The following is a 26,371-nucleotide window of genomic DNA, read 5'->3' as shown; positions in this document are numbered from 1 at the left end:
GATTGAAGCTCAAGAGGTAAAGTAATGTGCCTCAGGTGGCAAAATTATCATTCAAGAAGACGTTTAAATGTTGTGTTCTTTTTATAGCACCATTGCAAAAAATTTAGCAGGTAGCTGGACATGGATGGAAGCCACCCAGTGGTTTACTTGAAGTTATGGAGAAATGACTTTCTTCCCTTCCCTGACATATTGCAGGACACTATAAAACCTATTCAATATGTCTACATAGTCTTAAAAACTCTCGAACGTATGAATGATCTTCTGGTTCAGTGACTGTTTCTAATGGATCCCAATGAATCATTGCCATGAATCCTTCAGTAGTATTTTGCTAACATATGATACATTCACAAATATTAGTTCTTAAGTTGTGTTTTGGGAGTACATGGTGACATCATGATTCCGAATTTTCTTATATTGCCCAGAATACCACTCTGATTCTTCATGGAAACCCATACCATACACTTAATATCTGTGGGAGAGGTAATATAATGCAACCTGTGTTTGAAAGCTCAGTCACCCGCTGAACATACCTTGTTACAGAAATAAGTATATTCAGAACACGGCTGAGAAATCTCAAATCTGGGGCTGAAATTAGTTGGTGATATTATAATAAACACCATTGCCATTTTGTGTTCTGGCTGTTTCTTATTCAAGTTGTGTGTTTGTAGGAAATGACTAGTATCATAAAACTTCCTTACAAAAATCATATTTCTATTTTCCAAGTAAGAGTTTTCTTATGCCATAATAAATGAGTTTTTCTTTTGAATTCAGCTGTGCTTTTCTGAGTATTATCTTCCGGCAATGGCTTTGCCTTATCTCTGCTCTGCTGTTTCCTGATAGCTTATTTTGCTATATGTATCTGAAGATTTATAATTCCACCTCCTAGTTGGAAATCAAGGGTTGGCATTAATTAACAGTTACTGATGAAATGGCCCACTGATAAAACAAATGCATACATTTCTAGAATAATAACTTCAATTCTTCTCTGAAAAATCTGAAGCGGCAGACTGTCACTTTACAGAACTTTTTCATTTCTCCAAATTTGTAATAAAGCCAGCTCATTGTTTCTTCAGGCTGCTAAGCAGCAAGCAATTTGTTGTCTGTGCTCATTCTGTCTGCTCATGGCTCGCTTTTGTGTCCACTGAAGCCCTACAGCTGACTCCAGGATCATTTTTTTAAATAAACAATTATGGCACCTTCGAATATGGATATTATCAAAGGAGGGATCTAATTGTCCATCAGAGATTTGGACCAGGCAGTTATTCCTCATAAAACCTAAAGACGAGGCTCAAGAAATTAGGCCTGCCTGGGGACATGTGTCAAATGCATTATAAAAGCATCACCTCCTTGGTTTCAATGGTGTCACCTCCATCTGTCCAGTGTTGCAAGCTGGCAACTTAGGAGTCATCCTTTATACTTTCTTCTTCTAACCCATTTCCAACCCATTCTGTGTTCTGAAGGATTGCTTCTGGAATCCATTCTAGTATGTCCTGGATGCATTCATTTTTCTCTTTCTCAACTGCCCGCACTTAAGTCAGTCTACCTCAATGTTTGGCAGTAACCTTCTAACTGATCTGCCCACCATTCACGTGTGCTCCTCTCCAGTATTTTCCCCACACTATGGTGAAAGTGGTATTTTCAGATTAACTAGTACATTAAGTGAGCCCAACGTTTGAAACTCTTCAATAGCTTTTGTTGCTTTGAGTATCAAGACCAAAAGCCTTATGACTTTGAAGGCCCTGCATGTTCTAGCCCCACTGTCTTCTCCAGACCTTTGTTATCATTCTCCTCTTCACTGGGCAGAAGAGATTCCCACCCTCGAGACTGCTGCTTTTATCCCTTCTCTTGGTTAATTCTTTCCCTCTGCCTTTATTTCTCAATTCAAGTGCCACTTCCTCAGAGTAGCCTTCCTAATCACCCCTCAGCCCTGCCTCCAGGATCAATCTTTATCTATATCTATCTATCTATCTATCCATATTCAATAGGACTGAATCTCTGTACTTGAGAGCACTTTGTAAATTTATGTTTATTTGTGTCCTCAGTCTCCACCACCAGACTGTAAACTCCATGAGAACAGTGGTTATATCTGGTGTTGCTTAACGTTATATGCTCAACACCTAATTCAATGTCTGGCACAGGCGGGTTCTCAATAAATATTAGTAGAATAAGTTGAAGTGTTTTGCCGAGCTCTGAATGTTGATCAAAAAGAAGTAACGACTGACAAAATATTAGATTCCAAGAAAATGAGGTATTTTAACATTTCTCGGCAGGTGGTTTTCAGTGAAGCAGTAAGGAAAGGGAAGACATAATTCTTGAAGGCCAAAAGAAATTAAAAGGGGAATGAGGAGGCAAATGAAGCACATAAAAGGATCCCCTCCCTCGGCTACTGTTATCTTATATTTGAAACAGGTAAAGTGGAGTTGAAGAAGAATGTCTGGGTCCAAGTTGCCAGTGCTTGCTTTTAAGTATTCTCATGTTTTTAGCCAATTAGTAATTAAACAGTAGAGGAGCAGCTCAGGACCCACTGGAAAGTCAAGATGGCCAAGGGAGTGTTCAAGGTTTGATTTGGTTACTAAAATAAGCCGCAGCTCGTGCACTTCCCCAAGCCTCCCTTCATTCTCTGGGCCATCACAGTGCCTTGAGAATATTCTTAGAATCAAACTTTGAACCAGCGATTTGCTTTTAAGTTTTCCCTATGGTTTCTTGTGCACCTTACATGAAATTCACAAAGTATAATGAATTAAAAGAACAACTCCCCGCAGTTTAGAGATCGGAGAATCCCAGCTGGTGGCTCTTTCTCTTTCTCTGTCTTTGCATAATTAAACTACTACCAGGAGCAGATTAAAAGATATACCCATCAGTTTGGCAATTTAAATTCTATGACAGGGAAGGACAAGTGGAGCAGACAAAGAACAGAGATTAAGACATTGCGTCAAATAAGGTCTGGGCCTAATTTTCCTCCGTTTCCACTGATTAACAGGAATAATTGAATTGAATATAAAATAAAATATAAAATATTAGTGACTGCATCTCACCACAAATCCCTCATACATTTCTCTGTTGCTAAACTGTGGGGTTTTAATTTAGTAAAAGTGAAGGGTAGGGGTCACAACTTCAAGTTGGCTGTAACCAAAAATATGAAAAAAAAATCTCTTTCTACTGAAAGAAATCTGCTGTAAGATCTCTTTCCACTGGAAGATGAAAGCACTACAGACTGCTTTGAAGAGAGTAAATATCCTCAGACCTTTATTCTAACTTAAAATAAATGGTTTATGGATGCTTAGTCTCCTTCTTGGCTTCAACAAAATATATGCCTAACTTTCTTTTTTACTGATCATCATTTCTTCTAAAGGCGTGGAAGAGGTATTTTATTTGGAAGGTGTGACCCTTGCTGTCCTATGCACACCCACTGTCTTCTATGCCCTGTAACTGAATCCTTATGCCTCAGGGCGTTCTTTAGTGGACTGCCCCTTTGGTTGCTGGAGAGTGAGCTCTCTGAGAAGCAGCCCTCCAACAATGATCTGTGAGAGTTAGTGGATAAATACCCAGCTCCTCATCCCCTAGGTGACTAACTACGTCATTCCCAGAGGACTTCTGAATGATGAAACCCCAGTAACCCACAATGGTAACTCTCCACAATACAATTTTCATCATTTCGTTTCCCTTTCCTTTCCTTTCTCACTTCCCCACAACTCTACCAGTATTTTCTGAAATCACCTCCCAAATAAACTACTTATGCTGGAATCCTTGTCTCAGGTTTTAGATTTTTCTCTAAAAGGACTTTGGATTGCTATGAGTCTGCTTCTGGAGGGAGAACCCAAACTAAGAGGGAGAGGCTTGGTATTCATGAAAAGCTATAATTAAAATGAGATTTGAGGCTTAAAGCTAGGCTTATAAGACTGTTATATCTAAGCAATTATTAAAATATTGAAATGCTTTTATGCTAGTTAGTAAAGAGCAGCTTCCCAAAGTCTCTAGAGGGCATGACCACTGCCCTGGTCACCAGTTCCTTCCCATGATTTGGCAACTAAGGGTTAATACTTGCCATAATGGGGTGCTTCCAAGATCCTTATCTGGTGTGATAGACACCAACTGTCCTGAATGATCAGTGTGCCTGCCTTGTGGGTTATGAAATGTTTTAATATTCTTTGTGGTTAATTTGGTACCTGCCAGACCCAGATTTAAAATAGAGCTCTTCTTTTGATTACTGTGTAGAGAAGACTTGGAAGTTCTAGTCCCCTAACTCAGCCTTTCTCACCTCTCTGAATAGACATCCTTTGGCCCTTGATGTCCAGCTAATATATGCTAGATTTTTAAGGAAGTGGATAGATGCAGGAAACAGGAGAAGGAAGAATGGAGAGAACAATCAATACGTGATGAACTTCTGGGAAATTTTGCCCGCATTTCCATTTGAGCTGCCACTACAAACAGAGCATTTCCTAGATGGTAGCCCCACTGCACTTAGAAACAACCACAGTGCAATAGATTGGGCTTCCCAGAGATTACACTTACATTCCTGCCTCTGTTTTTTTCTAGATTCAAAAAGTTCATGAGGGAAGAAATGTAAGATCAAGCATCTCACACACACACACACACACACACACACACACACAGACACAATTTCAATTTCTTAGTGGATATTTGCTGTTTGGCCAGATATATGTGGCCCAGAGCCAGATGCCAGAGCCACTCCCCAGGCACCAGACATTTAACATCTGGTCCTGCACTGGCATCTCGCCATCCGGGTTGTAAGTTTTATAGCTGGAAAAGCATTTCATGCTGATTTCATGGTGATTATGTGTTAATCACCTCAGGGAGTTATTAAGAATTCAGGATAAACTTGGGTTGGCGAGCAGGGAGCATGTGTCCAAATGACAGCTATCCCTGAGCTGCATCCTTCATCAATTTGATGACCCCTAAAAACAGTTCAATTTACATGTATAACTGCATCTAAGGAGCAGAGCTGGAGCTTCAGAAGCTGAGTTTTGTTGCAAATGCCCAAGTGTAGGCCACCGATAAATCAGATCTCAGAATCAGGATGATTTTATAACCTGCATGCATTTTATAGTTTCTCATGACACAGTAATCACAAAATTCAAAAGGCACACTCTTAAAGTGTGAAAAAGGCAATTTCAGGGTTCCTTTTGGTTTCTGCTGTTGCAAGGCAGGATTTAGATACAGTTTCTCACTATTTAGATTTGCTATTGAAGTTTTAGTGGCATACCAAAAATTTCAGTTAGTATCAGTAAATATCATCAAGACAGCCTCAAGTTCAAGATGGAATAATTTCTAAAATAAAGCAAGAATTTGGTGCCCAGAAATCTTGTTTTAAGATGCACAAACTTCTCAGCCTTTGAAGGCTCTCTATTTTAAAGAACAGATTTTTATATATGTAAGCAAGCATCTTCTCTTTTATGTACCTGTTTCTGATATTTATACACATACAGTGAAGTTTTAAAAAATATTTTATTCATATCTGTAACCACTGATAACATTTGGGGTTTGGAAAGGTTAAAAATTAGAAATCAAGTAAAGAAAAATTCAAGCAAATGAATCCAGAAAAAAAAGGAACCTTCATAAAATCATTTCTTAAACCCCAAAAAGCTATTCTACAACTACATACTCACTAACATGGCTAAAATAAGAAAAATAGTAACAAGATCGAGTGTTAACAAAAATGTAGCATAACTGAACTCTTAGGCAGTGGTGATGTAAAATGGTACAACTACTTTAGAAAACTTTTTGGCAGTTTCTAACAGAGTTAGGTATATACCTACCACTCTCTGACCCAACGATTTCACTCCTAGGTATTTCCCCCAAAGAGATAAAACATATATCCACGTAACAACCTGAAAAAGAATGTTCATAGCACTCTTATTCATAATAGCCCCAAACTGGAAACAACCATGTCCTTTAACCGGTGAATGGATGAACAAGTTGTGGTATATCGTATAATGGAATACGCCTCAACTATAGATAGGAAGGAATTACTGATATATTCAACAAAATGGGTGAATCTCAAAATCATGTTTTCAAGAGAGTTGAAGAGATACAAAAGAGAACATATTCCACAATTCCATTTATACTAAGTTCAAAGACAGGCAAAGTACTCTGTAGTGATAGATACCAAAATAGCAGGGTTCATTCTGGAGTTCATTGGGATGGATTAGAAAAGAGCATGAGGAGAACTTTCTAGAGAGGTGAAATGTTTTATGCCTTGGTCTGGGTGATGATTATGCGGTTATATACAATTGCCAGATTACACTGATCTGTATGCTTAAGATTTGCATTATATATGTATCAATTAAACCTCAATAAAGTGCTGTTAAGGGAAGGCTATTGCCCAGCTTCTGCCTTCCTGTTTGACAATATTGATGTTATGTTATTTTTCTACGTTAGCTCAGAAGCTAAATTCAAATTCAGCATATGACAGCATCTAATTCATGTGAAATTACTAGGACATGTACCGTTCTATGAAAGGAAACTCTCCAGAAAATTGAAACTTCCCCTTTCGGTGCCCAGTCTAAAAAAAAAAAGAAGTTAACCAGTTTTGTGGCAAAGTCTCCTGTAATTGCTTTTTTTCTTTTGGCAGGGTCTCATATTGGTCATCTTCTCATGTGGCATTGACAAAATTTTTTCCCACGTATTTAATATTCCTTCAGAGTAGCTAGACAAGTATTTTCTATATGCTAGGAAGTATTTCACTGTGTGGAATGTACCACAATTCCCTTTACTTGTGTCTTTCTGGCAGTCTTGTTGCTTGATATCAACTAATAGGTGAAATTCTTTGGGATTTGAGAAAAGCAAAATGATTAAACTGGGGGAGAAGAGATGGATGTAATCACAGGGTCAGGCTCAGGAAAGCTGAGGGACACCCAAGAGATTAGAGCCATTAACTGTGAAAGAATTTTCTAGTCCTGCCATTAACCTAGATGTTCTGATTATTGCTAGTTGGATCTTTGATCATGCAAAGATGGGCTGCCTAGCATATCAACAGACATTCATGGTCACTTATTAAATTTCTGTTCATTTAAAAATCATTCCTATGACTCACTGTCTCTTTCATGTAATTTTAGTCATGTCTAGAAATGATTTTAAAAATTCTTTCTGAAAATAATATGCTTATTTTGATGGAATAGAGAAAATTGGTTCCATCTTTATTGGTAAGAAATGTCTAAGTTGTCAGTGACTGATTATTTGGGGCAGACATGGAAATTATAGTCTATTCCCCTCCAACTCAAGCAATTTTCTGATGCTTTTGATGAAGCCCTGACAACCAAATTGCTCCTGTAACATTTAGGATAAGAGCGCATGCCATAGTCTACCCTGACATACACATTGGGCCTTACCTTATCATTGAAACAAAATGTTCCTACTTGCTTCTTATTTCCCACATCTGAAAGAAACACTTAGGAATTGAGAGAAAGCCAGAGATTTATAGGAAATGCAAATGTATGACCTTTCCAGAGAAGGTTTAAGACCAACAAGAGGGAGAAAATATGCCTTCAGAGGTGCTTAGATCATAAAAGCTGCCTCTAGAAGCTCAAGCCAAGACCGCATGCTGAGTGAGGTGCAGCAGTCCATGTTGTGGTAGGTGATCTTAGTCTATGAGTTGGTGTTTTCCTCATGCGTCTGGATTATATAATATAAGTTTGGGACGGAGGCAGAGGAGAGAGGGAAAGTGTGTCCAGACTGTGTCAGAACTGCCTCCTTCACTTCAAAGCTCATGTCATTGACTTGGCATCATGATCCTTTGCCTGCCTGCCTTTTGATTCCTATTCAACCCTGTTAAGGATATAGGGTTAAGACTGTGATGTTTGGTGAAGTCAGCAAAAATGGCAGAGGTAGGAGCTCCAATGGTCCATCCCTCCGTGGAAACACCAATAAAACAAGCAAAAACTGTCATAACCAACTGTATCAGAACTCTGGAAAATAGTCAAATGTTTCAAGCAACCAAGCAAATGGGGAATCAAGAAGAGGGTCACTTAAACACTATAAGAGAGCTCTGTGGCATTTTAACTTAGCCTTGTGTACGCCCCTCCTCAGCGTGGCAGCAGTGATGAAGATGGCAGCCCGTGTTCCTAATATGGATACCTGGTTCTAGGAGGAACAGAGTGAATCTTGGTATCAAGAAATTATGTTTGTCTGTTTTGATATGTCTGGAGATTTCCAGAAGGAATGACACAAGGTGCTTGCCTTGCTTTTGCCTAACTTGGGAGTTCTCTAAAGGCAAAAAAGAAGCCATGCAGAGGGCATTCATCAAAAGCATTGAAGGGCAAATGAACAAGCTACTGCCACCAGGGACAAAAGATTACAGTTGCAACAAACAGTAGACATGCCAAAAGCCTAAGAGGAAAAGCTGGGGAGAGAGTTACTTTGGAGAATACTGGTTTTGAAAATATCCCAATACAGCAAAGAATCTAAAAAGCCATGCACATGCGCAGGGTAGGACGCATGCTCAGAAAAGATCTGAAGAGACTCAAAACTTTCACCTTCATCCCATCTTTAGGCTCTACGCCAGCAGGAAGTGACAGCTAAGATGAAGATATAAACAGCCTATCTAAGCATTGAAAGAGTGCCTCAACACAGAGCCAATCTACCAAGTCCAAGAGGTTTTTTTTGTTTGCTTGCTTGTTTTATTTTTGCTTTTGTTTTGCTCGAGCTCTTTAAAGAAATCTCTGTCAAACCATCAGCTGACCACAAGCTAAAGGAAAAGAGATTCAGAAACTGCACGCAATGAAGAATACAGTCTTAAAAATACTTTAGAAAAATGGGCAAAGAACTTAAATAGAAATTTTTCCAAACAAAATGTACAAAGGCCGATAAGCACATAAAAAGATGCTCAACAACACTAATCACAAGCAAAATGCAACTCAAAATCACAATGAGAGACTACTTCATACTTATTAGGATGACTGCTATAAAAAAATAAAAATAGAAAATAACAAGTGTTGGTGAGGATGTAGAGAAATGGAAACCATTGCACATTACTGGTGGGAATGTAAAATGTTGCAGCCACTGTAGAAAACAGTATGGCAGTTCCTTGAAAAGTTATCCAGAGAATTACCATATGATCTAGCAATTCAGTTTTTGGAATATACCCAAAAGTGTTGAAAGCTGAGACTGGGACAGATATTTATACACTCATGTTCATAGCAGCATTATTTTCAATAGTCAAAAGGTGGAAGCAACCCAGTGTCCATTAATGAATGAATGGATGAACAAAATATGGTATACACATACAATGAAATATTATTCAGCAATAAAAAGGAAGGAAATTCTGACATGTTACAACATGGATGAACTTTGAACATATTATCCTAAGTGAAATAAGCCAAACACAAAGGGACAAGTATTTGTATGATTCCACTTATATGAGGTACCTAGAGTGGTCAAATTCAGAGACAGAGACTAGAATGGTGGTTGCCATGGGCTGGTGGGAAGGGATAATGGGGAGTCAATATTTAATGAGTACAGTTTCAGTTTGAAAAAATGAAAAAGTTCTGGAGATGAATGGTGGTGATGACAGCACAACACAACAATGTGAGTTAACGTCACTGAACTGTGCACTTAAAAATGGTTATAATGGCAAATTTTATGTTATACGTATTTTACCACTAAAAATTAGTTTATAAAATTCACTGAACAAAGAACCAGCTTCAACTCATAGCAAGCAGCAACAAGAAACCCTAAGGAGGGGGAATAATGTGATTTCTAGAGTTACCACATAATAACATTCAAAATGTCCAGTTTTCAACAAAGAATTATGAAGCATGCAAAGAAACAAAAAAGTATGACTCATTCACAGGAAAAAAGAAATTAATAGAAACTCTCCCTGAGGAAGCACAGACATTGAAATTACTAGACAAAGACTTTAAATCAACTCTTAAATATGGTCAAAAAGATGAAAAAAAACCATGGTCAAAGAACTAAAGGAGGAGCCAGCCCGGTGTTGCAGTGAGTAAGTTCACATGTTCCACTTCAGCTGTCTGGGGTTCGCTGGTTTGAATCCCAGGTGCAGACCTACGCACGACTTTGTCAAGCTATGCTATGGCAGGTGTCCCACCTCAAATAGAGGAAGATGGGCACAGATATTACCTCAGGGCCAGTCTTCCTCAGCAGAAACAGGAGGATTGGCAGCAGATGTTAGCTGAGGGCTAACCTTCCTCAAAAAACACAAAAACAACTAAAGGAAACCAGGAAAACAATATCTTGACAAATATAGACTATCAATAAGAGATAGAAGTTATAAAAAGAGAACCAAATAGAAAAATTCTGGATGTGAAAATTATGTAAACTGAAATGGAAAATTTATTACAGAGGTTTGACAGCAAATTTGAGCAAGCAGAAGAAAGAAACAGCAAAGTTGAAGATAGGTCAGTTGAAATTATCCAGTCTGAGGAAAAGCAAAAAAATAAAAGGATGTAGAAAAATGAACAGAGCCCAAGAGACCTGTGGGACACTGTCAAGCATACCAACATAATGGGAGTCTCACAAAGAGAGGAGAGAGAAAGGGTTAGAAAGAATATTTGAAGAGATAATAACTAAAAATGTTCCAAATTTGATAAAAGACATGAATTTACACATCCAAGAAGCTTGATGGATCCCACGTAGGGTAATTGCAAAGAGGTTCACACTGACACACATCATAATTAAACTGTTGAAAGACAATGACAAAGACAGAGAATCTTGAAAGCAGAAAGAGAGATGTGATTCTTCACATACAAGAGAGCCTCTGAGATTACCAGCTTATTTCTCATTAGAAACCACGGAGGCAAGATCACAGTAGAATCATGTATTTAAAATGATGAAAGAAAAAACCATCAAGCAGGAATTCTATACCTGGCAAAATTGTCCTTCAAAACTTAAGGAAAAATTAAGATATAGCTATATAAACAAAAGCTGATAGAGTTTTGCTAGTAGACCTGCCCTACAAGAAATGAAAGGACAGTAACTTGAAGCCATACAAAGAAAAGAGAACAACGGTAAAAGTAACTACACAGATAAATATAAAAGCAAGTTTTATTATAATTTTTGTTTGTAACTCCTCTTTTTTTCCTATGTGATTTAAAAGACAAATGTATAAAACAATCATTATAAATCTATGTTAATGGGCACACAGTGTATAAAGATGTAATTTGTGACAATGGTAATATAAAGGAGCAGAGATGGAAACATATAGGAACAAAGTGTCTGTATACTATTGAAGCTAAATTAAGATTAATTCAAACAAGATTACTATAAATTTAAGCTGTTAATTGCAATCCCCAGGGTGATCACTAAGAGAATAATTTAAAAATATACACAAAAAGAAATGTGAGAGAATCAAAAGGGATACATGTCAAAATCAATTAAAAACAAAGAAAAGACAGTAATGGAAGAATTGAGGAACAAAAAATTAATACAAGATATATAGAAAACATTTTGCTCATCCTTCTTCATCCATAATTACTTTAAATGTAAATAGATTAAACTCTCCAACTAAAGGGCAGAGATTGGCAAAATGGATTTTAAAACAAAGAAAAAAAAAGACAAGATCTGACTATAGGGTATCTACAACAGACTCACTTTAGATCCAAAGACACAAATAGTTTGAAAGTGAAAGGACAGAAAAAGATGTTCCATGCAGTTTCCAAAAGAGAGCTGGAGTGGCTATGCTAATACCAGCCAAAATATTCTTTAAGTCAAAAATTGTTATGAGACAAAAATGACATTATATATTGATAAAAGGTCTAAATCATTAAGAATATAGAACAATTGCAAATATATACACACCTAAGAGTATAAAGTTTGATGTAGAAAAGGGAATGAGCCTAGGTCTTGTACTAACGTAATTCACTTTACCTCTCTGGGTTTCATTGTATATAACCCTACAAATGCCCTATTTTATAAAATATGAATCCCTTCCTTCCTAATTTCCTTCCTTCCTTCCCTCCTTCTTTCCTCCTTACCCCCATCCCTCTCTCTCTTTCTCCTTTCCTTCCTTCCTTTTCTTTAGCAGGCAAGTTTTGGGTACCTACTTTTTGCCAGGCTCTGTGCTAGATGCTGGAGATACACATATAATAATTACAGCCCCTATAATCTTAAAGTTTATAGTCCAAGTAGTGATTATAAAACTTTTGGGCACGTTAGAATCCCCTGGAGGTTGGTAAAAACACAGCTTGCTGGGCCCCACTCAGTGTGCCTGATTCAGTAGGCCTGATGTGTGGCCCTATAATCTGTGTTTCCAACACACTTCCAGGTGATGCTGATGCTGCTGGTCTAAGGAGCACATTTTGAGAGCCACTGGTCTAAATCACAGGTTCTCCACCTTGACATCACCTGTGAGCTTTAATAATACTGATGCCTGGGTCCCATTCCCACATATCCTCATTTAAATTGCCTGGGTGTTCCCCAGGCATCAGGATTTTTTTAAACTCCTCAGGTATTTCTAACGTCGAACTAAGTTAGGCTGAGCACTGCTTTGTAAGTCACTGGCTGCCTATTACAACAAGTTGGGTAGGTTTACAAAAAATACTGATGTCTGTGTTATGAACCGACTCTGTCAGAATCTCTGAGGATGAGGCCTGAGCATTACTAGTTTTTAAAAGCTTCCCAAGTGATTTGGATGGTTAATCATGATTGAAAGATACTGTTCTATGCAAAAGTAACATACAAAAATTGAAGGAGAAAGGTATGTAATTTAAAATATAATTTTTCCCTTTTAAATTATTTTTAAAGACATATACAGGAATATAAATGAAAAAAACAGATCTCCCATAACCTACCACTATACTAGGTCTATTATAATCTTATATTTTTCTCATCCAATCTTTGGCCATATGTGTATATTTTATCCAGATCATATATGTGCAGTTTGAAATTCTACCCAAAAAATCTTCTTTAAGCCATAGAATGACCCTCTTAAAAAATAGTAAGTGCAAAACAGGTGGCACTGTGAGCTTTTCTCCATGTTCACTGAGGAAAGACAATAAGAATTAACTTTCACATCAGCAGATAATTTAGATTCGTCACTGGAAAGCGCTTCCTGGTCAGTAGAGTTAAACTGTTCAAGGAAAGAATGTGTTGATAAATCAAAGGATGGAAGAAGTAAGCAGATTCTGTCTAAGAGGCCAGATGATGGGGAAATGACCTTGGAGAGATGACTTGGAATTTGTCAAGGATGGTTTCAGGTACAATGCTGAAATTATTTGCCTACGCATACATCTCTCACTCAGATCTCCTTCTGTGTATACTTTACCATCTTGTTGTGGTGTGTGGATATATCTTCTAACCGAAAGGAATGGAACTAGATTTATATTTCCCATTGTAAAATTTGGTATCTTTAGCTTAGAACATAGTATAATTATCACTTGTGTAAATAAGATTTGCTATTTTAGCAGAGGGATAATATATAATACTAGAGCCCTCATTCTTAGTCTGTGCTTCTATGACAGTCTAGACATGATGAGCTTGAAAATATTTCTCTTAGTTAATTCAAGTGGGTGCCATGACTCAGCATTGGAGACTTGAAATCCAATGGGTTTGACATTTCATACAGAAGTCCAAGACCCTTTTCTCTTCTGTCTAGATAAGTCGCATTGAAATAACTGCTATAGTTTAATTCTATCAATAAAAGTAAAAGATTTTTAAAAATTTTTCCCCTCATTACCTCTCCTCATTTGTGTTTGGTAAATTTGCTTCAACTCCTCAATTTGCATGAGGATTAAATTTCATTAACAGATTGCAATTAGAGAGTACAGTTTATAAACTAAATCTACTTTATACCCTAACTAAATCGACATCAAGATCATCAATGCATTTGACTAGAAATCCTTTAAAGAAAGCCAAGGCTACAGTTAACAGAATTTTTTCCATAAAATTAAGAACATTTACTACAATCAACATACATGGACTAGTAAGTCTAGCTCCCCTCCACTCCATCACCTGAAATTACAGAGCTAGGCCAATTGGATATTCTTGCAGCAAGAAATTCTCCCTACCATAAGAAGGCAACCATGAGTTAAGCTTGCTTGCCTTTTTCCTTTTATCAAATCTTCCCTGGGTGAAGAAAGATAGTGGGGAGGGAAAGTTCTTTGATAAGTTCACTCTTAGCCTGCTTAGCCACATTCCTTCATAGCTAAGTACAGAAGGGCTGCCTGTGTGGGAAGCAGAAATTAAGACCTGCTCCTACCCACATCTCACTCACATCTTGAGCCTCGTCTCTTTTGTAGGAGTGGTTCTCAACGTTGGCAGCACATTGGAATCACCTCATGTGCCTTAAAAATTCTAATATCCAGGCCCTACTCTAGAATTTTGATCTACTTAGACCAGGGTACAATCCAGGCACTGGAAATTTGAAATCTTCAGTGATCTAAATGGACGGCCATGTTGGAGGGCTGCTGCTTCACAGAAGCAGTGCTTTACCTATGGCCAGGTAAAGCAAGGATGTCCATGGGGACTTTGGGAAAGGTAAGGCAGGTGTCTCAATGAGAGCCAAAGAGGAGGCTAAGTGTCCCTTACTCATTGAACTATTTCTCCCTCTTGCATGTATATTTAAATAGTAACCGTGCCAACGCAATCTCACTTGCTCTGGCCACATGCTAATAATGTTTGCATGAAGCCAGCCCACCTAACAGAATGGCGTGCAGTCTTTTAGCCAAACTACACACTGATTCCTCTGTGCACTGCAAAATGCTCCTTAAAAAATAGATGGCATTTTTAATAAGCAGAACCCCAATTTAAATATAACCAACTGAAATTCTAAGCAATTAGGCAATGTGGCTTCACATGGGGGTAATCTTAATATTAGTAATACCTGAAATGAAGTAATTTCTAGAATGTTTCTAATCTCAAATTACTACCTTTGGAAACATTTTGGAGGATACACTATTTTTACTAGCTAGAATAAATTCTAAACTAGGAAAAGTATATAATTGAGGCCTGGCTTTTTGAAATACACAGTCTCTCATCTTTATGAGATACATGTTGCTGACCAATCTGTGGGCTGTTAATGTCATTACCGCTACCACTTGCTTGAAACTGCCCCTTTTTAGTGACATATAGTGTATGAACCAAAGAGACCTATGAGACTGACAGCCAAAAAGAAAAAAAGGAGTGTACATATTATGTTAAATCACAGGGTAGAGAGGTAGTCAATTTGTAAATATTTCTCGATTGGAACAGTCCTTGTGTGAATCGGCAAAAAAGACTTACATTCACACAACAAATTGAAAAATTTGCTTAAGAATTAGAAAGCAAGTAATTGATTTTCTTAAAATGGTGTGGGGGGAGTAGTATAGCTCTCTCAAGGGAAAAAAAAATTAAGTCAAATTATTTGAAAAATAATTTTATTCCCATCTACAAAGGCTCTGGCCTTAGCTAGAACAGGAGAAATAAAGGCCCCGTCCTCTCTCTCCTCCCACCTTTCCATCTCCTGTTGGTGTGTCTCATCGTCCACACTCGAAGGGAAGCCAGAGGGTGAAAGCTGGCTGATGCCCTTCACAGAGGTCTGTCCCCTGGGGCACAGAACAAGATGGAGAAAGCTGGAAATTGGGTCTGAATGGGCAAACAGAAAATATACAGTATATTTGCTCAACTAATATTCTTTCTCTCCTTTTTCCTCAGCGACATTTCCCATTTTTATTCATGGTGGCAATGTAATCAGCTAAAAGACTGGGTTTGGCCATGTGACTAATTTCTGACCAACGTGATATAAGCAAAAGTTGTAAGGTAGAACTTTAAAAGAGGTTTTTTTACAAGCGAGTATAGACAGCACCTTTTGTCCCCCCTGCCTTTCTCCTTCCTGTTGCTTGTAATGCAAAGAGGAAGATTGAAGCTCCAACTGCCATTTTGGACCATGAAGCCACCTTGCAGCTGGCCATCATTACTAAGGATGGGAGAGCTGAGATTTACAAGGGATTTGGATTCCTAGTGATTGAAGCCACCACATCAGTTCAGCCCTGGATCCCCACTCTGGGCTCATTCCATATGAAGGAAAATTAATCCTTATGTGTTAAAAAAAAATAGTAACTCAACAGTTCTAAAGTTTCATCTCATTATTTATTTGTTATCAATCATATAGTTAAAATACGATGTATTTTTAAATCATTACTTTTTTATTTTTTAAATTAGTTTTAAGCCCCCAGCCTGTTTGTAGTTTTACAGAGTATATTTGACTGCCTTACAATAGGCCGCTATCATCTTAGGAGCTGTATTCATTTGAGATGAAGCTTGTGCCTTATCAATAGATGGACACAATCATTAAATATTGACTGTTTGCTTAATGTATCAAGTGAATGGAGGAACAAAGCACCCCAACTTATATTGGTTTTTCAGCCATTGAACCAAGTGCACGTTTCATGAAAAGGTTGCTTTTTTCCAGTAAACGTGACAACAGATACCTCAGCACCTTCAAAGTCAAACAAGACTGGGAAATGATGTGTGACCTGTCCTCGGAAATGTGAAAGACAACATTTCTTAGGGATCATGTGACTATGAATTAGATGATGGTCTTTATTTAAATATCAACAAACAAACATAAAACTTCTGTTGGACAGCTTTTAAGCTGTTGGATTTTCCGTGGAATATATTTTAGCTTTGTTTTCCTTGGTTGGTAATCATAGCACTAAATTTAATAAATAGACATTATTGAATTTCCTTGGAATGTTCCTGGTGATGTAACATAAATTTACTGCACAATTGGCTATGATACATGACTATTCATCTATAGTACTTAAGGGTGACGAAGCCTGTTTCAGATTTTCTGGACCTCAGTTACATAGCTTGAGCTATCTTAAGAATATAAATCACTTCTGGTTTTTGAAAAACACACATTCAGGAAATACAGCATCTATTTAAAAGACTCCTCCTGTGATCCTAATAGCATAAGGATATGTTGATACTATAATTTTGTTAATGTCATTTGTATTGGGGCGTACCTCAAATTGGTACGTAAAAGACAATTAATTTAGAATTGCTAGGTGGAGAGGAAAAAACACAGAATTTGTAGTTTTGGCCTTCAGCCAGTTAGCTGGATAACTTGATCAGACCACATTTAGTGTTTCTCAATGAGGGTACTATTGGCATTTGGGCCGTTATGTGATGTTGACCTGGGAGTTGGCCTCATAAATGTTGGAAAGGGGTAGCACTTTCAGCCAGCTAAAATGTTAGGGGCTCCCAAGGTAACTTCTTGTTTTGTGTGCTAACCTTGAGCTCCAGGGAGGATAGGCCAAGTCTGAGAGCAAGTGTTAGAGTTTAAAAAAGATACTGCAGTTAAAGTAAAAAGAGGAGGGCTGCTCAAGTGATGACTCTGCTATAGGTCTGTGGTGATTTGATTCCATCTCCTCCACTCTCGTGAACCTTATTATCCAGGCACTCAAATCGTCACTTCATTTTGCCCTTATAGACAGTCAGACTCCTGAGGACATGAGGTTCAAAAGTTGCATGTTCTGGGACCGGCCCAGTGGCATAGTGGTTAAGTTGGCATGCTCTGCTTTGGTGGCCCGGGGTTCGCAGGTTTGGACCCTGGGTACGGACCTAGCATAGCTGTTCAAGCCACACTATGGCAGCATCCCACATAAAATAGAGGAAGATTGGCACAGATGTTAGCTCAGGGCCTATCTTCCTCACAAAAAATAAAATAAACATTAAAAATTCCGTGTTCTACAATAACATCACGATCTTGATGGAAGATCTCTCTAAATTGTGAGGGCAAAATCTTCCTTCCAAATTCCAAACATTTTGAATGAACATCATGATGCCCATAAAACTGTAACTTTATTGGCATACATCAGAAACTATTTTATGGTACTTTAAAATAGTTAAGCAATAATCATTATTAGTAGGTTATGTATGCTTCCACTCTGCTTAAAGGCAACCAGTGTCGAAATGCCCATTTGAAGTTGTTAACATTCTTTAAAAGCCATCATTTAGAAGTTGTCACTTAGCAACCAAAGCTGTGGCTTTGAAGTGAATTTATGCTTTAAAGGGAATTTATGATCAGTTGAGTTTCAGATCTCATACCCAAATCGGAAATCTGAAGTTAAAAGTTTTAAAACACAATGTTTGGAAAGGATATGCATGTATAGCTGTGATATTGTCTTAGCAACAAATTTTCTTTTAAAAGAAGACTTTCTTCTTGCATTAGTAATCCTTAAACAGGAGGTCATATGTACTTGGAAAATAGGCTGTTCATGAAATCTATAAAGTACCATCTAAACTCCAAATGAACTTCAAACAGCCCAAAGCAAATATATGCTGGATAAAGTGTATTGTGGTTGTTGGAAAACTTTAAAATACAAAAATTTCCCATTACTCTTAGTATTTTACCTCTGAGAATTTTCTAGCCAAACTTCTATTTGAACTGAGGTCAAAAATCAGTTACTGTGTGGGTTTTTCTTAAGGGATAAATTTAATGAAAGGGCCTTGTTATTGCAATATATGCTGCCTTCATTTCAAAAGATTTCCTTAAAGCATCATGATTAAAGCCTAGGGAGAAAGAAATTCGTACTTTTCAAAATCTCTAAGAAGTACCCCACAGAAAAAAAACGAAGTTCCAAAGCCACATATATAACAAATAAATGCTCCTTTTAGCTTAAAAATCATAACAAATCGTTAGTTATTTTTGTTCCTTTTTCTTGAAAGTGTTTTAAGAATTTTAAAAGGCTAGCATACATTGTACAAAGTACTTCTCTTTATTTCCAAAGGAAAGTGAACTGCTTTATTTTGATTTTTTTTCACAAAGAGTAGGGAAGATTTCAAATGTTCAATAAGTATTTTTTAAAGCCTACATCATTACACTATAGTAAATCTAATATGATGTTTGTCTTCAGTTGGATTCCCTAGAGACAGAACCTGAGAGAAGGTTTTTGGGTACAGAATTTATCTGGAAGGTGATGTCAATAATTACCAGTATAGGAGTAGGGGATGATACAGGGACGAGAAGACAGCCAATGTAATGTGAATCATCAAACAAATTACCACTGTGGACAACTGGTACTTAATCCCATTGGGGTGCTCTGGGCAAGAATGTAAAACAAAGACCTTATTGTTATCTCACATGAGGGGCAAGAGAGCTGGGGCCTGTCTTTGATTGATGGATGCTTCTGGTTTCTGAGAGAGGGCGTTTAACTCAACCACCTTCTGCTCATCCCATACTTGAGCCTAGTGGGCACCAACAACAAAGCCCTTAGGCAGAGAACTTCAGTTGTTCACTATGAAAGTCATTGGTCTGTGTACATAGGAATGGTGAGAACTCAGGAGATATTGCTAGGACACCGACAGCATCTGCCACAATGAGTCCAAAAAGCTGACTATAAATTCCAACTACATAGTAAGAAATATTTCCCCAAAGAATAAATATCAATAGTAAATATATATCAGAAATTTTCCAAACCCTGTAGTAATCAGAGAAATGCAAATTAAAACATAACATGAAAGCAGTTATTGGTGTATTTAGTTGTCAAATTTTTGTAAAAAGTAAAACTGTGATAAAGTCTAATACAGGCAGGGTAGTGATGGTATCAAAAATATTAAAGTCATTTAAAAGATCAATTTGGCATTGTGTTCCAAGAGATAAAGCAATTTCCATTCACTCCGACCTAACGATTAAATTTCTAGGAAATCAGTATTAAAGAAATTAATCAAAACTTGAGAAGAGTGATAATAGCCTGTGTGTCTAAAAAATGGGGAAATGGTTAAGTTACAGTATATGCGATCAATGGATATTTATATAACCAACCAGATTATGGTTATAAAAATGATTATTAACATAAAAATAAATGCTTACTGTAACAATAAGCAAAAAAAGTACACAAGAGTATACATGCATTCTGGTTACAGCTATCTTATCTTTTAACAACATTAAAAATTACTGGAAGGAAATACACCCAAAATGCCAATGGTGATTAGAATTTAGTATCAGTTGTCAATTACACTGTTTTATTTGTAAATAACAAAAAGTAAAGCTCCTACTGGTTTGAGCAATGAAAGAATTTACTGCCTCTTGTAACTGGAAAGCCCAGCAGTCAGGCTTCAGGTTTGAACCAGCAGCTCAACTGGTCATTCAGAGTCTAGCTGGTTTCCTTCTCTTCACTCTGCCTTCTGTAATGTCTGCTTCATGTTCAAGCAGGCTCTCCTATCGATTGTCCCTTTGACGCCAGTAGCAACCAGAACTAGATGCTGCATTGGTCACTCTAAGGGTCAGAATAAAGGCTTCTCTTCCTCACACATTGAGCAAAATCCCAAAGTTTTGCGTTATGTATGCCCAGCACTAACACTAAAAATATGGCCTGAGGGTAAGAGTGGCTTTAAACCAGTGAGGGCATCCCTCTGCGACTGTGGGTGGGTCCATTCCACGCCAAATCCATGGCTGCTACACAATGAGGGAGGCATAGCATAAGCGCTGAGGAGGTAATGCCAAGATCTATGATGGTATGTAAATATATACATATGTATGTGTTTTTACACATGGGTACATATATGCACAGATATATACACATATACACACCTATCTACAGGGGAAACACAACTGAACTACCAAGTGGCTTCATTTGTTCATTTACTCATTCAGTCAAGACACATTTACTAGGTACCTATCTTATTCCAGATACTATTCTAGCACGGCAGACACAACATTAAACAAGACAGATAAGATCCCTGATCTCATGGAGCCGACATGTCAGTGGGAGAAGATCGGCCATAGACAAATAAATGAATAAACAAGAAGAATGATGTAAAGGGATTAAAGCAAGGTGCCTGTTGGAGTAAGGAGATGGATTTTTTTTTCCCCTGGAGTGGTTAGGAAAGGACTCTTTGAGGAGGAAACATTGAAGCTGAGATCTGTATGAAAAGAAGAGCACCCAGACAAAGATAGGGGTATAGAGCACACCAAGAAGGCCCGTTAGCACAAAAGGCCTCAAGGTGCAAGCGATCCTGGGATTCTGGAGAAACAGAAAGTCCTGTGAGGCAGAGATATAGGGTATGAAAATAGGAGTGGGCTGAGAAGAGTTTGGAGTAGTACACAGATACCAGTCAGGTAGAACTTTGAAAACCACAGTAGGAATTTGAGTTGCATGCAAAGAACAATGAGACACATTGGAATATATTTAGTAGAGAAGGGCAAATATCTACTTATGTCTTTAAAAGACCTCTTTATGGGCTGTTTATAAAATGGATTGTGGAGAGGTACCAGGAAATCCAGTCAAGAAGCAGCTATTTTCTTCCAGGGAAGAAATGGTGGTGATGTCACCCAAGTGGGCAATAGTAGATGGAGAGGAGAGGACAGCCTGGGGATAGACTTTGTGGAGGTAATGCTATATGTCATGCTGTGACAGTTAGAGAGGCTAACTTGACATTTTTTTTTACTAGTGCAGCTGGTGGATTTATGGGCTGTAACTAAGGTGAGAAAGACTAGAGAAGGAGATTTGGAAAGGAAGGGAACAGGGGAATTAAGAATACTTTACAAACATTCGAAGTTTGAGATGTCTGTTAGTCATTCATATACAGCCGGTTACATATTTGCAGGCCCAGTGCAAAAATGAAAATGAGGGGGGCCTGGCCCCATGGCCAAGTGGTTAAGTTTGTATGCTCCACTTCAGCAGCCCAGGGTTTCCCTGGTTCGGATTCTGACTGCAGACATGGCACCACTCATCAAGCCATGTTGAGGTGACATCCAACATAGCACAACCAGAGTCACTCACAACTGGAATATACAGCTATGTACTGGGGGACTTTGGGGAGAAGCAGAAGAAAAAGAGAAGGAGGATTGGCACCAGATGTTAGCTCAGGTGCCAATCTTTAAACAAAAAAAATGAAAATGAAAATGAAAATGAGGCCCCCTTGTTCGGAAAGCCGGAAGGAAAAGTGTCATTAAAGGTACTAAAATATAGAACTGTTTTCTTTCTTCTATGGTCCCTTTCTTGAATTGTCATAGGATTTTAAAATTTGCTATTTAATGTCATTCTAAATAAAGTTAAAATTTTATGTTATTAACATGAATTTTATCATTCATCTTTACGCTGTGCAATGCCTTTTTAAAAGCAAATATAGGAGCATTTAACTCATACAGAAAAACTAAAATTTTACAATTCATAGTTCATAGTTCATATATGCATATGCATTTTGGTTGCCCTATCTTTCCCATTTTTTCCTATGTCATCATTTTCAGTGTAGTGGTTGGCTAATATAGTGAAATGACACAAATAAGACAGGGCTCCATGGTGGTTTGTGTTTCTTAGAATGCTATTGCCTTCTTTCTGCATTTGAGGCAAGTTCCAATTCTAATGGAAGGCCTAGCTTCTCATGGCTGTCAGTGCCTCTAGATGTAACACACCTTGTGCTCACTTTGTGTCCCACTGAACTCTCATGTGTTGTGGATCCACAGGAAGCCTGTGTTTGTGGGCAGTGCAAATTATGTGATTAGGGCGACAAGAAACAGTGGACGTAGGTATTACACATATCTTCTCTGCTCATGTGCATCTTTCATTGTCCCATTGAACTTCAGTTACAAAGCACATGTTCAAATACAAAAGGATTAAGCATTTCAGCGTGGCAACTGTAGAGCATTAAGCCAAGCATGAACCCTTCTGAATGCAGTTGCCCAGGGCCCTACACTCGTGAAGTTGGTCCTGCATTCATGTGAAACGTCTAGGAAGTAGATATTTGAGTCTGGTGTTGTGAGGAAAGGTCATTGTTGGAGATGGAGATGTAGGAATCATTAGCATTTATGTATTAAATATTTAAGGCCATAGACAGGATGGGATCATCTAGGGGAAGTGTGCAACTGGAAAAAATGACTCAAGAAAGAATCCTAGACACTCTAATAACGTAAGAGGGAATGGACCAGCAATGTATATTGGGAAAGAACGTCCATTAAAGCAGGAGGAAAACAGGAGAGTGAAAAATCCTAAAAACCGTCAGAAGACAATATTTAAAGTCAAGGGGCACGATCATTTATAGTGAAAGCTACTGAGCAGCTAAGCAAGATGAGAACAGAAATGTCACCACTGGATTTGGCAACATGGAGGTCATCAGTGATCTTGATGGAAGCAATGTCTTTGATGTAGTGGGAACAGTTGTTCAACTGAACATTCAGGAGATGATGTACCATGAGAAAAGAGACAGCAGTGTAGACAGCTTTTTCAAGAACTCTTGCTAGGAAAAGGAACATAAAAATGGGGCTGTGTTTGCAGAAGGATGGGATATCAACGAAGTGATATTGATGCATATGGCTGCAGTTCATTTTAATGCTGTATATTATTCTATTCTACAAACCTACTGCAAGTTTTCTCTATCCTTTCTAAATTATTAGACATTTGGGCTGTTTCTAAATGTATTCTGTATTTCAAAATAGAACTTTTATGAATGTTCATATATGCATCTGTTTTCCAAAGTGGTTGTACCAATTTATACTCCCATCAACAGAGAAAAGAGTTCCTAGTTATTTACATTCTAATTCATGAGTGTGAGACTCTGGCCAAATGATCCTTCTGACCGCTCTATAAAAAGCCCAAGTCCTAAATGGTCTCGTTTTGAGTTTCCCTTTCATCTCTGCCTGTCAAGTTTTACTCTAAGCTCCCAAAGGCATAAAGAGATTTTAAATTTTTGTTCGTTTCTCTCTGAGCAGGACTCTGGAGTATCAATGGGTGATTACAGTAATAGTTTCCTTCACGGCTTTCAGGCCATGATCGAGTGAAAACAAAACAAAAAGCTGAGAATTCCATGCCTCTTCAAGCCTGTTATTTTAGGGTAATTGGGCATTTACATTTTGCAGTCTGTAGTTGATGAACATCATTTCATGGGCAAAAGAGAAATAAGATAAATGTAGATATTTTTAGAATTTCCTCTAAGACTTTTTTTTTAAAGTCTGATTCATGTTTGAAGCATATAGATTAGATCTCAAAAGTTTTCAGCAATAAGTATATAGCAAAAGAGAAGGAATCAAGAGCCAGAGGGCACTCTGATTTAAAAAGCAAAGATTGAGAGTAGGGAATCCTAAGATCATAGAATTTTAGTGTCATCAGAAAAAATAGAAATAATAAATATTTGTGATTCTTAATGATTTTCCACCACAAAACACTTGCTGGTGGGAGGTATCTTAGTTTGAGTTGGCCACATGCAGGTCCTAAGGCAAGGTTTGAATGAAAGCAGTTTATTTTAAAGGTGTTCCAAGGAAATAGAACTAGAGGTGAGGGGAAGTGAGACAGGCAAAGGATGTAGTCAACAAAGGATGTGTTATCAAGCCAGTTACCTCTGTGGGCAACCGGAGTCATTCCCACTGGAAACTGGGAGACAGGGTCAAATACAAGCCTCAGAGTTTCTCCACCTGAGATACAAGGGAGCTGGGGTATTTATCTACCACTCCTTCAGGTATTGGTAAAGGGTTATTTCCAGGAGACATTATTTTCACAGCCCTTTCAGCCTGCTAGGCACTGAGCAGGCTCTGGCCTCAGAAAAATCACTTCTGCCAAAAAGATACTAAGGCTGGCAGTTGGAAGTCAAGTCCGAATGCAATAAAAGTGTAAGGGGGACATGAGCGCGACAACAGCAGAGGCTTGGTGTGGGGAGACACAATGGTAGTTAAAACAAAGCCCCTCCAGTACTTTTTTCTGATACTATTACAAATGAGGGCCTCCCACAACCTCTTCGGGGGTCAGCCATTGAGTCTAACCCATCAATGGCAAATGAGGACATGGAGGTTTAGTAACATTTAGTGAGTTGATCAAAAATGCATAGATGCAATAGAAAACTCAGACATCTTGATGTTTAATATATGAGTTTGGTGAACAGCAGTAAATTGTGCATCTTCAAATATTTAGGAAAAGAAGAAAAAATAGCTGTCTTGGATGTTCAAGTGAAACATTTCAAAATGGAGACTGCTTAGCTTATACTTAGCCCCAACCAGACTCAGAAACAGACAAGAACCCTAGAGTAGACAGCATCGGGATCCCAGCAGGAGCTTTCCTCTTCCTATAGAAGCTGACTATTGTGCCCATAGAATGTGTCTGTTGATAAATAGATTCCCTGTGACTCCTATGTTTTCTTTCTTGACTCAGACATAAATTTGGCAAAGGAGAGTCATGGGAAATGGGCAGAAATTCCTTTCGTCCTTTGAACTAGACCAGGATCATGCAGTAACTCCATCTCAGCACCTCATCTAAAGATAGATTCTCCTGCTCCAGGATTTTGGTCATCCCTTTGGTGGACAGCTTTGATTCACTATAAGTGGGGAAACTCCTGGCTATTTCTCAACTCACTCAAGAGTGCTAACAGAGGGATTCATGTTGATCTGACATGTTTACACGGTAAGGTAATTACAAGTGGAATTCTGATCTGTAAACATCTTGATTCTATTTTCCCTTGGCCTAAGATCACATGAGAGTTGTTATCCACCCCACCTCCAGAAATTGTGGTCTATGCTACTTGTTTTATTCCTTTATTTTATACCATTAACAAACTTAGAGATGTACATCAGTCACCATTTGAAACTGATTGATCAAACTAAGAAACAAATCCTCCTGCTTCATGGAGGACACCCAGCCTTCAAACATTTGCATATTGACGAAGTCATCAATACAATAGACTAATTTATACAATACAATAAAAGGTATTATCCCGGTTAAAATCACAAATACATGCATATATTCAGGTGCAGTAGGCTTTTTAAAAATTGTTTAGAAAATATAATTTCTTGTTTAATTTTATAAATTACCTCATAATTGATCAAATTAATATTTGAAAAACATCTGATAATTGGTGGACATTTCTACTTAATTTTCATTAAAGGCAAGGAGTTTAGTCTGTCCTCCTGAAGCACTTAACCTGATTTCATGTCTTAATAAAAAAGAAAAATGCCATTTAGGAGGTCAGAGACTGTGCTATGCTGTTAAAGGCATTCCTATGAGCCTATCTTTGTTATTGATGAAATTCCTCCAGTCTGGGATGAACAAAGTATAAAGCAATAAATAAGAGACCAAGGAGAATAAAAGAACCCTCTCTGACCAGACATTCCTAATTCTAAATATAGTTTAAGAATCTCTCCTTTCAGTTTTAGCAAAAGGTTTGGAGATGACACTTAACACTGACATACTTCCAGACAATATTTCCAGGCAATAATTTAAATTCATTATTTTCCAGTTCTTTAAATAAGTGTATATATATATGCACATATATGTGCTTAATAATGGAAGCTCATTTTAGAAATATTTGAGAAATACACATCTATGAAGCATCAGAAAATAATTCATTACTCATCTCTTCTAGTAGTACTTTTAAGCATTCTTTTTTTATTTTATCTAGCTGAACAGAAGTTAAATATGGCATTGTGTTTCCTGCCATTTTTTGTGTTAATTTTTTACGTAGTAGTCATCAATGAATAACTATATAATAATCC

At 37.8% G+C, this 26,371-nt stretch overlaps 1 protein-coding gene across 2 annotated transcripts in view; it reads left to right on the top strand.

Moving 5' to 3' along the window:
- Positions 1-26,371, top strand: part of PLCB1 (phospholipase C beta 1) — a 667,363-nt gene that overhangs the window by 366,034 nt on the left and 274,958 nt on the right. The window lies entirely within an intron of this gene.

This window comes from Equus asinus, chromosome 15, assembly GCF_041296235.1.
Source record: "Equus asinus isolate D_3611 breed Donkey chromosome 15, EquAss-T2T_v2, whole genome shotgun sequence".
In the NCBI taxonomy this organism is placed as follows: Eukaryota; Metazoa; Chordata; class Mammalia; order Perissodactyla; family Equidae; genus Equus; species Equus asinus.
Note: the sequence above shows the minus strand (reverse complement) of the source record. Positions and strands in the feature narration are given on the sequence as shown.